The sequence below is a fragment of the Schistocerca cancellata genome, chromosome 4 (genome assembly GCF_023864275.1).
Source record: "Schistocerca cancellata isolate TAMUIC-IGC-003103 chromosome 4, iqSchCanc2.1, whole genome shotgun sequence".
In the NCBI taxonomy this organism is placed as follows: domain Eukaryota; kingdom Metazoa; phylum Arthropoda; class Insecta; order Orthoptera; family Acrididae; genus Schistocerca; species Schistocerca cancellata.
Window position 1 is genome coordinate 762,623,321 of NC_064629.1, and position 17,999 is coordinate 762,641,319.

Sequence of the window (17,999 nt, forward strand, 5' to 3'; positions counted from 1 at the left end):
TCAATTCCGAAAAATTAACACTTTCTTCATCATTAAACCAATACGAACCCTGCTCGACTACAATCTGCCATTTCCAATCGTCAACTGATTTTTTCATTTATTACTTGCCTCGTAATAAAAATGTGCACACATCTGCGTAAGGAAAAACATTTGTGCCCAGACCTGGGCAGATCTATGGCCATGAATATCTTTTACAGGACTCCCAAAATATGGAAATAAGAAGGGAAGAGCTATGGACTGTGTGGAGGAAGTGCAAAGGATTACCAAGGACTTCTACAAAAGACTTAATAAACTTGGCAATAAAATGCTCGTCCCCATATTGCTAAGCTTGTTTTGACTACGATGCACAAGTTTCACTGGAAGCCCTTAAACGTCCTCCATACGATTCCGATCTCCCCACATGTGATTACCATGCTTTTGAAAGACTGAAGAAAACACTCGTAGCCATCGATTTGCCTCGGACGACGACGAGCATACTTGGTACAATTATAGTACCATAGGCAACCGCAAACATTTTTCTACAATGCATTGACAGTCTTGTCTCACAACAAGATAAATGTTTTCACAGTTATGGCGATTACTCTTGAAATAATAAACAGTTTACGTTTTCCTGAAAGGTCTTCTCATCACGGGCTACTCTTATACAACCACCTTATACGCCCTGTTACCATTTAAAGTATGAACATTTTCAGATAGGTCTGATCCATTTACTGCTATTAGATCCAATATATTTCCATCAGGAATGAGCTTTCCAAATATCTAAAATAGATACTGTAAAGAAGAGGCATTCAGCAATGTTTAGCGAGTTGTCTTACCATTACCAACACCTAGAAATATTTAAAAACTCCTGTCGATAGCCGTATGATTAAAATCTTCTCCACTGATGACACTGTGCGTGGGGAACATACATTTAAGCCACATGAATTTCTCTTTAAACTTTCCGGTAACATCTGGTGGTGAGTCCGGTGGTTAATACATAGATCCGGCTATAAGAGGATGCTCACATTTGATACTCAATATTGCCCAAATAATCTTTCATCCAGCATCAGTTTGCATCTCAACTGATGGCTCTGATCTCGGTTTGTAGTGCGCCACTGACCCTTTCTCGGAGTCCCTACAGTTGTCGTACCTACACCGGTAATCAAAGAATTCCCAACCCTGCCCAGCTTATCACACAATCGTCGAAGTCTGTGTTTCATGCTGCCCAATCGTCTCAGAACAAGCAGCCCGCCATAAGTTCTCTGGAGAATGCTGCATATTGTAAGCTTCGCCGAAAATCCGTGAAGGAGATCGTAGATTAAGGCTTCTGCAGCTCTTATTCATTAAATTTATTTTTTTTTTTTTCAATCTCGCTTCCTACTCGGGTCAACTCTCACTGCTCCATAAACGATATATGCATCCTGCGAGTTAAACCATTATCACCTGTGTTTGTTGGTTATGACAATATAAGTGTCTGCAAACCGCTGGATGAATTGCTGAACTTTACTTTGAGATGGAATGCGGGGTTAAAATGTCGTATGGCGTACTTGACAAGTGCTTACTGATAACACTGCCGTTGGCTAAATCGTAGTAGAATACTATGTCATCAAATTCCCTTGCGTAGTAATAGGACTTAATTACACCTTTCACTTGTTTCACATTCCACAGCAATCGAGAATCCGTCACAAACTCAGAACAAGTGAAGAATTGGTAACGCAGGACGCAGAAGTAATTGCAATGTGAAAGCAGAAACATATTCAAAGACATCTACTCAGAGATAATCCGATAGGATGTGATCAATGAACATCAACAGCATTGAGCATAGACCGTCAAGATACAACAAAAATGGTGCATATATTAAAACAGTAATAATTTAAAATGATGTCGCCATACATTGTTGTTGTGGTCTTCAGTCCAGAGACTGGCTTGATGCAGCACTCATTAACTACATCTCCCATTAACTACTTTATCAACATCCTTCTGAATCTGCTTAGAGTATTCATCTCTTGAACTCCCTCTACGGTTTTTACCCTCCACGCTTCCCTCCAATACTTAGTTGGTGATCCTTTGCTGCCTCGGAACGTCTCCTATCAACCGATCCCTACTTTTAGTCAGGTTGTGCCACAAATTTCTCTGCTCCCCAATTTATTCAGTATCACCTCATGACTTACGTGATCTACCAATTTAATCTTCAGCGTTCTTCTGTAGCACCACATTTCGAAAGCTTCTATTCTCGTTTTGTCTAAACTGTTTATCGTCCATGTTTCACTTCCATACAAGGCCACACTGTGTAGGAAAACTTTTAGAAAAAACTTCCGGATACTTAAATCTGTATTCGATGTTAACAAATTTCTCTTCTTCAGAAAACTTTCCTAGCCAAAGCCAGTCTAAATTTTATATCCCCTATACCTCGACCATCATCAGTTTTTTTGCTCCCCAAATAGCAAAACTCATCTAGTATATTACATTGCAATTATAAAAATATTAATGCTTGCATCCCGGCAGTAGTACTAATGTAGCACAATTTAATATTAGTCCATAGGCTGCACCGTCAATAATCACTTATGGAATTCAACCACCAACCCGGCTAATGTTTCTCTAAAATAAAATAGTACTACACAAATATTTTCGCCTAACATACACGTGGCTAGCCTCCCTTCTGATCTTCACTATGACATATGACTTGATTCGACACACGCATATGCACACGTAATCACATAAAGCACGTACAGATCTAGAATCGTAGTAGTATTTATGTGGCTATCTAGATAGTTAAATAAATTCTCCCTTTCGACGATTAAAGTGCTATGTGTCAACAGAGTTGGCTTCATTTTCCACGAGGTAAGGTAAGAATTTATAAATTAATACTAATTATCAAAAAATAACAAGCAATCTGATTTAAAATGACGTTCATAATGAAACTGCCGACAAGAAATATTTATCTAGATTTTATGGCGGCAGAGTACTGAATCAAGGTAATTAATTTTAGTTTTGATAATGCAATTTGGTGTGAAGTGATAATTTAAACGAATTTTGCAAAAAACGTAAATTTCCAAATTGCTTGTTCCACATGATGGAAACAGTAGCGATTTCATTTTACATTTGCTCTCGACGAAGGAAGATTCCACTGCTTCAGTTAAATAGTGTAACAAAGCATTCGACTGCGAGAAAATTATGCGTCTTTGTGAAAAATCGAATGTATTTTCATTTATTACTTTTGTTCTGAAATAACTTATTCAGATTCATTATTAATCATTGTCATTTTGCACTACGAGCAGTCTGCTACATAATGTTTCCTCGAATGTAAATAGCTACTGATGTGTCGAAGACAATGGCCTCCAGCAGGGAAATGTCGTTCCTCCCTCAATTTAGCTGTATCTTCTGTAGCAGGTAAATATATTAGGATCGATAATAAATCAGATGTAATCGGGTGAACGACAAGCTGACTATGGTTCGTAAATAGATCAGAAAATCGGATTTTAGTGAAATTGCGTGGTTATGGAATGTAGTCTCAGTAACTTTGTAACTAAAAGTCTAAGAAGCCGTACTTCCCTAAGGTACTGGACGGGTCAGGGATGGCGGATAGTCATCGTTCCATCAGAAATGGTGGAGAGCTGCGAATACTGAATAAGCTGTCCCGGAACAAAGGAAAAAAAATTCACATCCATTTTGCATTTGTTTTGTAGCAAGCGGCAAAGTGTTTAGCTTCTGTTCACCAGTGGTGAGGCTGAAATTTATATTCTGGAACTAACCCTTCCAGTCGTAACCCTATGAGTTCACTCAATGAGTCTACTCTTTCCCACCTTATTGCTGGTACAAACACCACTGAGCATTTTGATAATCATAATTGTACCCCCGGTGGTCAACCTACCGCCAGTATTACTGCCGCTACTCGTCTATCGGATTCTGGAGGGGCCAGGTTAAAATGCAATGCGCTTCAGCAGAGGCACTCGGAGTCCTCTGAGCAACATAAAACAAAAACAAATATGTTTTTTGCAACACTTAACATACAAACACAGTGGCAATCAAGTACACCTTATAAACTGGGATATACATTAAGAGAACAGAAGATAAAAATTTTGGCACTTCAAGAAACACGACTGACGGACAATAGCTAGAAAAATTTCGGTAGTTCTTCTTTTTAAAACTAAAACTGTTAAGAGTACTTAATAAAAGACAATATCTGGGAGTTGCGTTTGCAATCTCCAAAGATGTTTGAAATTCAATAACAGAAGTGAAACCCATGAATAACAGACTAATGACAATCTCTGTGAAATGGGCACATAAAGCATCCACTTTAATTAATGCCCATATCCCAGTCAATGACGACAACCGTAAAAGGCCTGAAGAAATTAATGAAGCTTGAGAACCGTTAGAAAGCATCACTGCGAAGATTCCCTCGAAACATGTTAAAATTTTACTGTGGGATTTTAATGCTCAATTAGGTAAAGAGAAAATAATATAAGAAAACAATGGATCTATTACCTGCACATAAATGGGCAAACCAAATTGACCGAAGACTTGTTGAGACGCGCAAAAATTTAACCTTAACATCACGTCAACACATCTTAAAAAGAACAATTCTTAACATAAACTTGACGGGCACCCAGTACATTTATTGGGGAATTTAAAATAGATCATGCACCGTTTTCATACCCTAACTACAAAGAAATCTTAAATGTCCTAATTAGAAAAGCGGCTAATATTGATTCTAACCATTATTTAACGCGAATAAAAGTAAACCTTCAAACTATGACTCTTCAAAAAATGCTGTCCCAAAAATTGATACTGCTAAAATAATACCAACTCTAACCAGCGAACTTGACAAAAAACAATCCAACAATTGGCAAATCCTAGAAGGAAAGATCATCAAAACAGCACAAAATTTAATTTCGCATCGAAAAAAAGTACTCTTGCTGGAACAAGTACCATGAAACGGCCATTAAATCTAGACAGGAAACATACAAGAACTGGAATAGTAACGAAATTGAAAATACGTAAAACGTCTTTCTAAGTGTAAGAAACGAATAATTTAAATTAATCCCAACCACTAAACAAATATACGAAAATATCCAACCTTAAGATATGGAAAACGTATTGCAAAAGACAATACAAGAAACTTTTATAAAACGTTCGAAATAAAACTACCCGGTTTCCAATCTCAAAGTCCTTGCTTCAGAGATGAAAATGGCAGTTTGGCTCTTAACAACCAGGAAAATTGTAAGGTACTTGCTACTTATGTTGGAAAACTATTAAACTGTCCAGAAGCAGCGAAAAAATTCCAACCACATCAAACTAATAACACCAATCGCAACTCTAAAGAACCTGACGCAATAGAAATAACTAAACAAATTTAACTAAACAAATTAAGAGTCTTAAAAATAATAATTCATTCGGAGATGACGGTATCGCCGGCCGCGGTGCCCGAGCGTTTCTAGTCGCTTCAGTCCGCAACAACGCGACCGCTATGGGCATGGATTTGTTAATGTCCTTAGGTTAGTTAGGTTCAAGTAGTTCTAAGTTCTAGGTGACTGATGACCTCAGATGTTAAGTCCCATAGTGCTCAGAGGCATTTGAACCTTTTTTTGAAGACAGTATCATAGCAGTACTACTATAATTAGCTGGATTTACCTGTATGAAAGAGAGTACTCAACTAGTAAGACATTTCTGGGAAACTAGGAAAATTTCCAACAAGGAAATGTAATTGCTCCTGCACTTGCGATGTACATTTTTCATCAGCTGAACATCGCAGGAGAAATAGTAAATCAGATGACCACGGGAGGACGATAAGCTGACAATGATTCGCATCGAAAACGTATAGATAAATTCATAAAAATGCTATTAATTCACACTGTTTCTCTTGTGCATTGTCTTGCTTTGCAAATTTCACTGATCAGATTTGTACTTCAGTCAAACTCAAGCTACCGTTGTTAAAATAACGAATTTACCTGTATCGTACACTGTCGCTGTTGGAGCATCGTATATTCTACATCTACATCTACATCATACACCGCTAGCCACCTAATGAAGTGTGGAGGAGAGTACTTTCGGAACCACTATCTGATCCCTCCATCCCTGTTCCACTAGCAAATAGTGCGGAGGCGAATGATTGTCATTAAGCCTCTGAATGGGCTCTAATTTCCCGAATTTTCTCCTCGTGCTCAATAAGCAAGATGTATGTGGGAAGAAGTAATATTTTGACCGACTCCTCCCGAAAAGTGCTGTCCCGAAAGTTCAATAAGAAATCTCTCCGTGATGCACAACCCCTCTCTTGTAAGGTCTGCCAGTGGAGTTTGTTTAGCATCTCCGTAACCCTCCCTCGCCAGCTAAACAATCACGTGACGAAACGCGCAGGTCTTCATTGAACCATCTCTATATCCTCTATCCGTCCTACGTGATAGGGATCCCAGATAGATGGACAATACTTAAGAATCGGGCGAAAAAGCGACTTATAAGTCACCTCTTTCATGGATGAGTTACATTTCCTTAAGATTCTTCCCGTGAATCTGAGTGTGATATCTGTTTTTCCCAGTATCTGTTTATCCCTGTATCTCTTTTATGTGGTCATTCGTCTTAAGGTCGCTCCGGATAGTTACGCCTGGATATTTTACATCAGACGCTGTCTCCTGCAGTTTGTCATCAAAAGTCTAGTTGTACAGTGGTGGATTTCTTTTTCTGTGTATGCGCTATACGGTACGTTTATTTACGTTCAGGTTCAACTGCCGGAGCCTGCACCATTCATCAATTCTCCGAATGTCTTTCTGCAAATCCTTACTATCTTTTTTAGCGTTGCTACTTTGTTATAGACATCTGCATCATGTGCAAATAGCCTTAAAAAGATTCCGACGCTTTCTACTAGATCATTTATATGTATTGTAAACAGCAACGGTACTATCACACTTCCCTGTGATATTCCGGATATTACCCTTACGTCTGTCGTTTTTTCCCCGTTAACAGCGACGTGTTGAGTTCTATCTGCAGGAAAGTCCTAAATACAATCGCAAGTCTGCACCGATACTCCGTAAGCTCTTTTTTTTTTTTCATTAAACGGCAATGCTGGACGGCATCAAATGCCTTACTGAAGCCAAGGAACACGGTATCAACCTGAGCGTCGTTGTCCACTCACGGGGGAACACAGCGAATTGAGTACCGCAGGATCTCTGTTTGTGAAAACCTTGTTGATGTTTATAGAATACATGATTACTTTCCATAAAACGTCATAATTATTGAGCATAAAACGTGTTCCATACTTCTACAACGAATTGACGTCAACGACATAGATCTATAAGTGGAATGCACTGATATAAACTGTATGCTGTCTACTAGCACAAAATTAAAACTTAGTGGCGTGACGAGGTTTCTGACGACGGGAAAATTTACACTAGCAAGCCGCCCTACACAAGGATACTCCCAATACTGACGCGAAAACAAAGACTAGGATTAATTTTGTAACCACTAGCCTTCACAGTAAAATACACACGTATAATTCACTTCTTTACAGAAGTACGAGATGAAAAGACTAAATTGCTTTCCTGTTTCTCAGACAGCTGCTGCTGCTGCTGGCGGCGCTGCTGTGCGTCCTCTCGGCACGGCGGCACATTTTTGAAGACCATTGGTTTATTTTCCCACTGTCAGATTCTGGAGTGTGCGACGCAGGAAACAGGAGTTTATTGAGACAATGTTCTGCTGAACCTTCTGTCACTGAATCCTGTCTCTTACGTCTGCTTTCTCTTTTGTCTTCCCTTCTCTGTTGATAATTTAGTTAAAAATCGCGTGTCCTCATAAGGTTTGCTATTTCACTGCAACGATGCTGCTATGATAATTAGATGGAAACTACTTCGCTTCACTCACCTCTGCGCGCTCAGACTGCTTCCATTGTGTCCGTACCGTAACTCCCTACTCCGAGAAACACGTTGTGACTTTTCCTACACAGGATACTACATCATTTGCGCAAACTTCATTTATAAACTGAAATGCCCCTTTGCCCGTCATTAAATTGAAACTTAACAGATTCAGATGCGTTTTTCCTTTATAGCTATCCTCGTATTAATAATTTGTACAGGAATCGCGTTTGAACCCAGCCCTCTATCTCTGCATCCGAAGCGAATCGGCACCCATAAATAACATTCTCAAGTGCTCAAGCAAGGGGAGAGTTCGGTGCTGTATGGAGGATGTGGAAGGGCTTACCAAGAAACTTATTCAGCGCAGTCGAAATAAGGTTGGAACAAAATGCCCGCCCATATACTGGCAGCCATTTAGGAGTATGCTGGACAACTTTCCCTGGAAGCACTTACACAAACTCCATACGATCCCGATCACTGCCCATGTGATTCATGTATATTTGGAGTACTAAAGGAATACATTCATGGTCACCTATTTGCTTCGCACGAAGAGCAGTTTGGAACCACGCGACCGCTACGGTCACAGGTTCGAATCCTGCCTCGGGCATGGATGTGTGTGATGTCCTTAGGTCAGTTACGTTTAAGTAGTTCTAGGGGACTGATGACCTCAGCAGTTAAGTTCCATAGTGCTCAGAGCTATATGAACCATTACTCTTGAAATACTAATCAAATTACTTACATTTTCCTCAAGCGCCTTGTTCTAGTTTTCACGGGCTGCATCTTAAAAAACCGCCTCCAAGTCACTAATACCATTTTGAGTATGAATGTCTTGACACAGGTCTATATCATTTATTACCACTAAATCCGATAGATTTCCACCACGAGCGTGCTTCCAAACCATCTAAGCAAGGTACTTTTTACAAAAGGCAATTGCCAAAGTTTAGTCAGGTGTCTTATCATGACCAATACTTACAAAGGTTTCATTATATCTGTCGATATGTGCATGATTCAAATATTCTCTAAGGACGACAGTATCAATAGGGAACGTAAATTTCAGTGAAATGAGTTTGTCTTTAAGTATTTCGGTCAAATCTGGGGGTGAGTCGGGTGGTTAATAGGTACATCGAATTGTAAGATTATGTCAACAAAATGGTTCAAATGGCTCTGAGCACTATGGGACTTAACTTCCTAGGTCACCAGTCCCCTAGAACTACTTAAACCTAACTAACCTAAGGACATCACACACATCCATGCCCGAGGCAGGATTCGAACCAGTGACCGTAGCGGTCGCGCGGTTCCAGACTGTAGCGCCTAGAACCGCTCGGCCACCCTGGCCGGCTTATGTCCACACTTTATAATGAGTCTTGCCCAAATAATTTTGCATGCAGCTTCAATTTGTATCTCAGCTTGTCCGAGTTTGTTGTCTCTTGCGATAAATACACTACTTCCATTTCCCATACGCTTATGCTTTCGATATACTCATTCATTTACCGCTAAAGTTCCTACCGCTGTCAATTTCGGTTCTTAGCTAAATTTCTCTACATTTTAAGTTGTGAACTCCACGAAATTATTATCCCATCATTCATAGTACATTTCTATTTCTTTCCTTCCCTATGTTTTCTACATTATTTCACATGTTGAACATATTTACATTCTTTATATCTCTAGGGATATATATTACACTGGAAGTGAATGATCTTTATTGTTAAACGAAAGGCGAAGCGCTTCCAGTTTACGCTTTTTATCCTTTACGAGAACTATTCAAATAAGTCTAAGACGGATGTAATGATTGATATCAGTTATTTATTTGAACCTACATTTAATATTTATATAACTATTTACTTACATCGTCAATGATAATATACCAATTTTTCTGTTATTCGTAATGTTTTCCGAAAGCCTTATCGCTATCTTAATGTGTCAGTTTTAGTAAAACAAGACTTTCCCCATCAAGTTGGTGTTATGCTGTATTTGCGTCATATCGTGAAGACAAAAGATTGACTAAGTGGTCTTCAATAGTGCTTGTGGGTTTCACATTTTTATAGTTAATTTACAAGACATTCATCAGAAAATTTAGTGATGGTGCTGCAATGCGCTATTGATCTTACAGTACATCCTCCATTACAATTAAAGATACCTACGAAGGCGCACGTAGATCCACTGAGTCATAGTGTACAGAAATGTATTGATACTTACTGTGACGTCAGTGTCCCCTATGCACTCAGCAAACAAATTCAGGATAGGCATTTGACGCTTACTTCTGAATTTCCATTATAACTGGGGCATACTTTTTGCCTCTCTGTACTACTGCTGAGCTCGACAGTTCCTGCTAGTTTTTCATATTCATGTTAGCTAATCGTATCAATGACTAATGCGACAAGGTTGTTTGCCCATAACTCTGTCTCTGTCTCTCTCTCTCTCTCTCTCTCTCTCTCTCTCTCTCTCTCAGTCCTTCTTACATGTGACACATTTTTCTCTCGTCCCCATTGCACTGATCTTTAAAAATCAATTCGAACAAATTACAAGTAAATGAGTTGGCGTCATTGTTAGTCACCCTCGATGTATTTCCATGCTTAACTAGGCTTCAAATGCTAGCCATGAGTCGTACTCGTTCAGTGTAAACTTTTAACATGATCCCATTTTTAGAAAAAGGTTTAAAAACTTGGAACCATCTGACGATGTTGTTTTAACAGTCTTCTCAAACCAATCATAAGCACATACGGTGGCCTGTAACGGCACGGTACAGTCAGTCCACAAGTGTTAGTCGCAACAATTCATCGGTCTTTCTCCATAATACAGTCCAAAATATTATCATTCAGTAGAGCACTGGTACCGACCTTTCTACATTTACAATATGAAGCCACAAGGTAACTAAGCACAGGGATGTAGTTAAGTACACTTAATTTTTGGGGGGCATTTGTATTGGGCCAGTTGTTTTCAAGTGGTAACTCATGCGAGTATCATATCGATGATTCTACTCCATATTTAGTAACACAGAATCACCTCCGATTTCTTCAATTCAATCTCCGCTCATTTTTTCCACGGAGTCTGCAACATCAACGTTTGACATTGCTGTATATTCGATAAAACACTGTGTGACGTTTCCATTTCATGTTGTTTATGATAAGCAGTAGAGGACTGGTCAGCGTTTACTGAATCATTTTTGACTCCTTTAGCCCAAGCTAGGATGGAACGCCCTGAAAAAGATTTCAAATGATTTGTTCCGAATTTGTCTAATCTCGTTGGCCGAATCTTATTTCATAACAAGCGATGTTTCAAATCGTTGAATTCCTCCTCTGCTGCGGATGAGGTAGCACTTCAATTCCCAAATCCAAATATGTGTATCATAACACCTGAATACAGGGGAAAATATAGCAGATTAGTTTTGATGCATCGCCCTATAGCTTGTACATATTAACGATTGATATCATCCCACGTCTATGCTAAGTGCCCACACTCAGTTTCTCTTAAGGACTCATTAAGTAAAGAAGTTGCCCATGCAACGATTCCGGATTTGCAATCGCTTTTTTTGTTGCCATCGAATCACCCAAGTGTTTCAATCTCTTCATTTTTCACGGCACGTTCTTCGGTTTCCACCATTCTGGAGATGTCCGGTTCTCTTCACTTTATGTTGTTGTTGTTGTTGTGGTCTTCAGTCCTGAGACTGGTTTGATGCAGCTCTCCATGCTACTCTATCCTGTGCAAGCTTCTTCATCTCCCAGTATCTACTGCAACCTACATCCTTCTGAATCTGCTTAGTGTATTCATCTCTTGGTCTCCCTCTACGATTTTTACCCTCCACACTGCCCTCCAATGCTAAATTTGTGATCCCTTAAGGCCTCAAAACATGTCCTACCAACCGATCCCTTCTTCTAGTTAAGTTATGCCATAAACTTCTCTTCTCCCCAATCCTATTCAATTCCTCCTCATTAGTTACGTGATCTACCCACCTTATCTTCAGCATTCTTCTGTAGCACCACATTTCGAAAGCTTCTATTCTCTTCTTGTCCAAACTAGTTATCGTCCATGTTTCACTTCCATACATGGCTACACTCCATACAAATACTTTCAGAAACGACTTGCTGACACTTAAGTCTATACTCGATGTTAACAAATTTCTCTTCTTCAGAAACGCTTTCCTTGCCATTGCCAGTCTAAATTTTATATCCTCTCTACTTCGACCATCATCGGTTATTTTACTCCCTAAATAGCAAAACTCCTTTACTACTTTAAGTGTCTCATTTCCTAATCTAATTCCCTCAGCATCACCTGACTTAATTTGACTACATTCCATTATCCTCGTTTTACTTTTGTTGATGTTCATCTTATATCCTCCTTTCTAGACACTGTCCATTCCGTTCAACAGCTCTTCCAAGTCCTTTGCTGTCTCTGACAGAATTACAATGTCATCGGCGAACCTCAAAGTTTTTACATCTTCTCCATGAATTTTAATACCTACTCCGAATTTTTCTTTTGTTTCCTTTACTGCTTGCTCAATATACAGATTGAATAACATCGGGGAGAGGCTACAACCCTGTCTTACTCCCTTCCCCACCGCTGCTTCCCTTTCATGTCCCTCGACTCTTATAACAGCCATCTGGTTTCTGTACAAGTTGTAAATAGCCTTTCGCTCCTGTATTTTACCCCTGCCACCTTCAGAATTTGAAAGAGAGTATTCCAGTTAACATTGTCAAAAGCTTTCTCTAAGTCTACAAATGCTAGAAACGTAGGTTTGCCTTTCCTTAATCTTTCTTCTAAGATAAGTCGTAAGGTCAGTAATGCCTCACGTGTTCCAACATTTCTACGGATTCCAAACTGATCTTCCCCGAGGTCAGCTTCTACCAGTTTTTCCATTCGTCTGTGAAGAATTCGCGTTAGTATTTTGCAGCTGTGACTTATTAAACTGATAGTTCGGTAATTTTCACATCTGTCAACACCTGCTTTCTTTGGGATTGGAATTATTATATTATTCTTGAAGTCTGAGGGTATTTCGCCTGTCTCATACATCGTGCTCACCAGATGGTAGAGTTTTGTCATGACTGGCTCTCCCGAGGCCATCAGTAGTTCAAATGGAATGTTGTCTACTCCCGGGGCCTTGTTTCGACTCAGGTCTTTCAGTGCTCTGTCAAACTCTTCACGCAGTATCTTATCTCCCATTTCGTCTTCATCTACATCCTCTTCCATTTCTATAATATTGTCCTCAAGTACATCTCCCTTGTATAGACCCTCTATATACTCCTTCCACCTTTCTGCTTTCCCTTCTTTGCTTAGAGCTGGGTTTCCATCTGAGCTCTTGATATTCATACAAGTGGTTCTCCTTTCTCCAAAGGTCTTTTTGATTTTCCTGTAGGCAGTATCTATCTTACCCCTAGTGAGACAAGCCTCTACATCCTTACATTTGTCCTCTAGCCATCCCTGCTTAGCCATTTTGCACTTCCTGTCGACATCATTTTTGAGACGTTTGTATTCCTTTTTGCCTGCTTCATTTACTGCATTTTTATATTTTCTCCTTTCATCAATTAAATTCAATATTTCTTCTGTTACCCAAGGATTTTAATTAGCCCTCGTATTTTTACCTACTTGATTCTCTGCTGCCTTCACTACTTCATCCCTCAGAGCTACCCATTCTTCTTCTACTGTATTTCTTTCCCCCATTTCTGTCAATTGTTCCCTTATGCTCTCCCTGAAACTCTCTACAACCTCTGGTTCTTTCAGTTTATCCAGGTCCCATCTCCTTAAATTCCCACCTTTTTACAGTTTCTTTAGTTTCAATCTGCAGTTCATAACCAATAGATTGTGGTCAGAATCCACATCTGCCCCAGGAAATGTCTTACAATTTAAAACCTGGTTCCTAAATCTCTGTCTTACCATTATATAATCTATCTGATACCTTTTAGTATCTCCAGGATTCTTCCAGGTATACAACCTTCTTTTATGATTCTTGAACCAAGTGTTGGCTATGATTAAGTTCTTCAGTTTATACGGCGCAGTATTTTAAATGCTTTCTCAGCGAAACAGTGATATTCATCTTTGTACCCACCGCACTTTTGACTGTTAGACACTACGACGGCCAAATCTACTATTTCTTGAAAGTCACTTAAATCGTTTACCGTAGTGGGAAATGCCGTTAACATTATCCAAAATGTGCGCACAAGATTATGGAGAGTTTTGAGCTCCTTCCACCTATTATCATTTGAATGTAATGAGACACATTCAGGCGTAGAACACAAGATGACAGTGCATTGGACGAGCCGACGAAACACCTAAAACATAAAGATAAATAACCTTTCAAATCTCTACGGTCTCCAGCCTCCATTAGCATCACACTCATAACTTATTTTTATCGAAATAGGCTGCAGCTTTAGTACTGGAAATTTTCTTATGTGCTTCTTAACCACGCGAATAATTTCACAAAGCGAGTATTGTATTGAATTCGTGTTTTAAAACTCGCTGAACTTCTGAAAAACCGGCAGTCTGGATACTGGGGTTTCTTCGACGATTTGATGAAAATAGATGATCCAATCAGTCTCCCGCTAGTTTATTCAGTTTATTTACTAATCAACCCGTTGCATCTATACAAATGCATTGCGAATATTGCGTGAACACAGCAATTTATTCTTGCATCCAATAATGGACGTAAAACGGATGTGGACCATTGGAATGAATTACACCGGCCTTACGTTCATTCTTTAAGAGTGAGATTTTCACTCACATTGAACTCAGTCAAACCAAAAATTGCGTTTTACACTGTTGTTTTGCCTTCCGTTGAAGTGAAATTGTTGGCAATTGCAGAGGATTGAGGTTGCTGAAATTCATTAGATTAAACTAGACTCCCGCTAATCCGGCCATTCCTGGCACAAATGGGTGCCGGATTAGAGGAAGTGGCTTATTATTGAGTGGTTTAATTTTATTTGATTCATTTATTTCGTTTTTTATTTATTTTGAAAACAAAGGGTATATAGTGTACTGTACTATATTACACCGAAGGATACAATTTAAAAGCAATGAGGGATTACTTTATTAAATAAACAATACATTAATTTTCAAAGGAAAATTAGTCCTTGAGTGCATACTGTACATAATTACACAATCGTATCACTCACTACGAAACATGTCTCAAATTTTTTACTGTAGCAGTGATGATATGCGACTGTGGCTTCCTTGATCACGCAATCGCTTTGGAAGCATTACATCGGTACTGCATGTATCTGGTTGTTACATAATGTACTCCAGGAAGACCTCGGCAGCTTCAGCACCAGCAGCGTGACAAATCTTCATGTTCTCTCCTCATGTCTCTTCATCACTTCCATCACAATTTTCTTGCACGCTTTTGGTTATTTCTTCTTGTGTTAAAGTTAGGTTCGTATCACAGTTTTCCTCTTTCAGCCACTTAGTAACATCTTCAGTATCAATTTCTTCTCCTCCTGGAACGTTGTTCAGTTTTTGGGGGGGGGGGGGGGGCGGTGGTTGGTTGTTTGGGGAAGGAGACCAGACAGCGTGGTCATCGGTCTCATCGAATTAGGGAAGGATGGGGAAGGAAGTCGGCCGTGCCCTTTCAGAGGAACCATCCCGGCATTTGCCTGAAGTGATTTAGGGAAATCACGGAAAACCTAAATCAGGATGGCCGGACGCGGGATTGAACCGTCGTCCTCCCGAATGCGAGTCCAGTGTCTAACCACTGCGCCACCTCGCTCGGTGCCTGGAACGTTGTGGAACATGTCAGTGTGCAAAGTAATTGATAATTCCTTATTGACTGGCTCATCGCTCTCACTCACTACTGGATCCAACTCGGCATCAATGGATAGCCACAATTTTCTCCAGCTCTTCATTGTGGTAGCGCTGTCCACTTTATCCCATGCTTCGGCTGCTTGGAAAACAACATCACGTACATTAATTGTTTCCCACGCCTTCAGCATAGTTTCGACGGAGTCGTTTTCACTTTAGTTCAGCAAGGAGACGACAAGTGAATGTCGATAATGACATTTAATTGATTCCAAAATTCCATGGTCCATGGGGTGAATTAGGACTGTCACATTCGGTGGATGAAGGAGTGCTTGTTTATCATCGGACTTTAGAGAAACATATGAAGAACGACAGAGAGCATTGTCAGTTATAAGGATAGCTTTCAGTGGAAGCTTTTTCTTCTTTAGCTCTTTTCTCACTGCCCTTTACAAACGTTTCTTGGAATCACCGAGAGAGTATTTATCTGTCCATTCACCCTTTCTTGTGAGCGCAATACAGTACTGGTAGAGTATTTATGTCAATGTGTTGAAAACTACGTGGATGTTGGGATTTTCCAATCACCATAAGCAGTAGTTTATCACTCCCATTTGCATTACAGCACGCCATTAATGTTATACGCTGCTTCTGTTGCATGTAACCACGAGTTTCCTTCTCGTTCTTGGCAGCTAATGTTTTTGAAGGAAGCATCTTGTATAAGAGAACTGTTTCATCAGCTTTATACAAAGCATCTACAGTTAAATCTTCCTCCTCTACCATCTTCCGTATTTTGCTTACAAACTCATCAGCATCCTTATCGCTAGCTGAGCTACTTTTCTTGGTGACTGTCAGCTGAAGAGTGCTATGTCGTTTTCCCAATTTCATAGCCAACCTTTGCTTGCTGCGAACAAGTTACTACCGCCAAGTTGTTTGTCAAGTGCAACTGCTTTTTCCCTTATAATCAAGCCATTGACTGTAATTCCTTTATTACGTTGCTGTATGAACCATCTATAAACAGCTACGTCCATTCGCGGGCAAGTGCTCTACCAACTGAGCTACCCAAGCACGACTCACGCCCCGTCCTCACAGTTTTACTTCTGCCAGTAAAACTGCGAGGACGACGCGTGAGTGGTGCTTGGGTAGCTCAGTAGGTAGAGCACTTGCCCGCGAAAGGCAAAGGTCCCGAGTTCGAGTCTCGGTCCGGCACACAGTTTTAATCTGCCAGGAAGTTTCATATCAGCGCACACTCCGCTGCAGAGTGAAAATATCATTCTAGCTACGTCCAGTTCTTCATTCTCATTCTTTCGCATAACGTTCCGCTTTCCCAACTCACTCTCCATTTGTGTTGAGTACTGTCGAAAAACATCTCCTTTATTTTTGATGTGATAAATAGTTGCTCGTCCAACATTGAACTCAGCAGCAGTGGCTTTCTGCGAAGAACCGTGATTGAACCATCTAACAATTCGAGGTTCTGGTAGAATAACGTGTTTCTTCTTAGAAGACACGATTCCGAATTGTAAAAATAGCTACAATTTCAAAAATTGTATATAAAACATTATTTAACTAAGCATTGTTGTGCACGATAATTCATTTTGTTCGTGTTTCTGGATGTGCGCCGAATTACTGACAGGCCAGACTACAGAGGGCCGGATTAGCGAGAGTCTAGTGTATGTGTCTCGTTTCTGCGCCAGATGCGAGATAAGATATTGCGGTCTACCATTCTTGTTGAAACTTCGATTCTTCGTTCTTACTATCGATAAAAGAACCGTCCAGATTATCCAACACCCCTTCCATTATGTCGTCACGTTCTTTTGGCGAATTATTCACAACAATTCCTGAAAAATTGCTTCAACAGTCTTTGTATCTACCCGTGATCTTAAGGTACCTTCGAAACTCCGAATCTCTTATACGAGATAGGTCATGGTATCGACGTTTGCTCCCACAGTTTGTTATACAAGAGTATCTGTCCAGACTTTAGCAACAGAAAATTTGACGCACTTTCAGATTGCACTTTTTCCCAATACGCTGCCTCTACACGTGATGACCCAGGTTTTATGTGGTGGAGTCAGTTGAACCTAAATCTGTCATTTTGGTTTGCAGTTTTCTGAAATTACATTAGACTCGAATTCATCGAATGTATCACCATGTAATTTTGATATCGTGGAATCAAGAATTTAGGACTACGAATTGTACTTATTTTTTGGTAGAATGCTGCAATAAGTTATAGTGCTTCTAAATATATTGTTATCAGAATTGCTGATTACTGGAGTGATATTCATGTAAATATCTGAGCTTGGCACCACTGGTCTGCCTGATGGACGCAAGACAACCTTGTAATCACATGATAGTACTACCCCTAAAATTTTGGAGCAAACAGAAGCATTTTCCTACACGCCTATTATGTTAATATATTAAATATACACATAAATTAATTACGATTTAAAGACACATAAATCATGG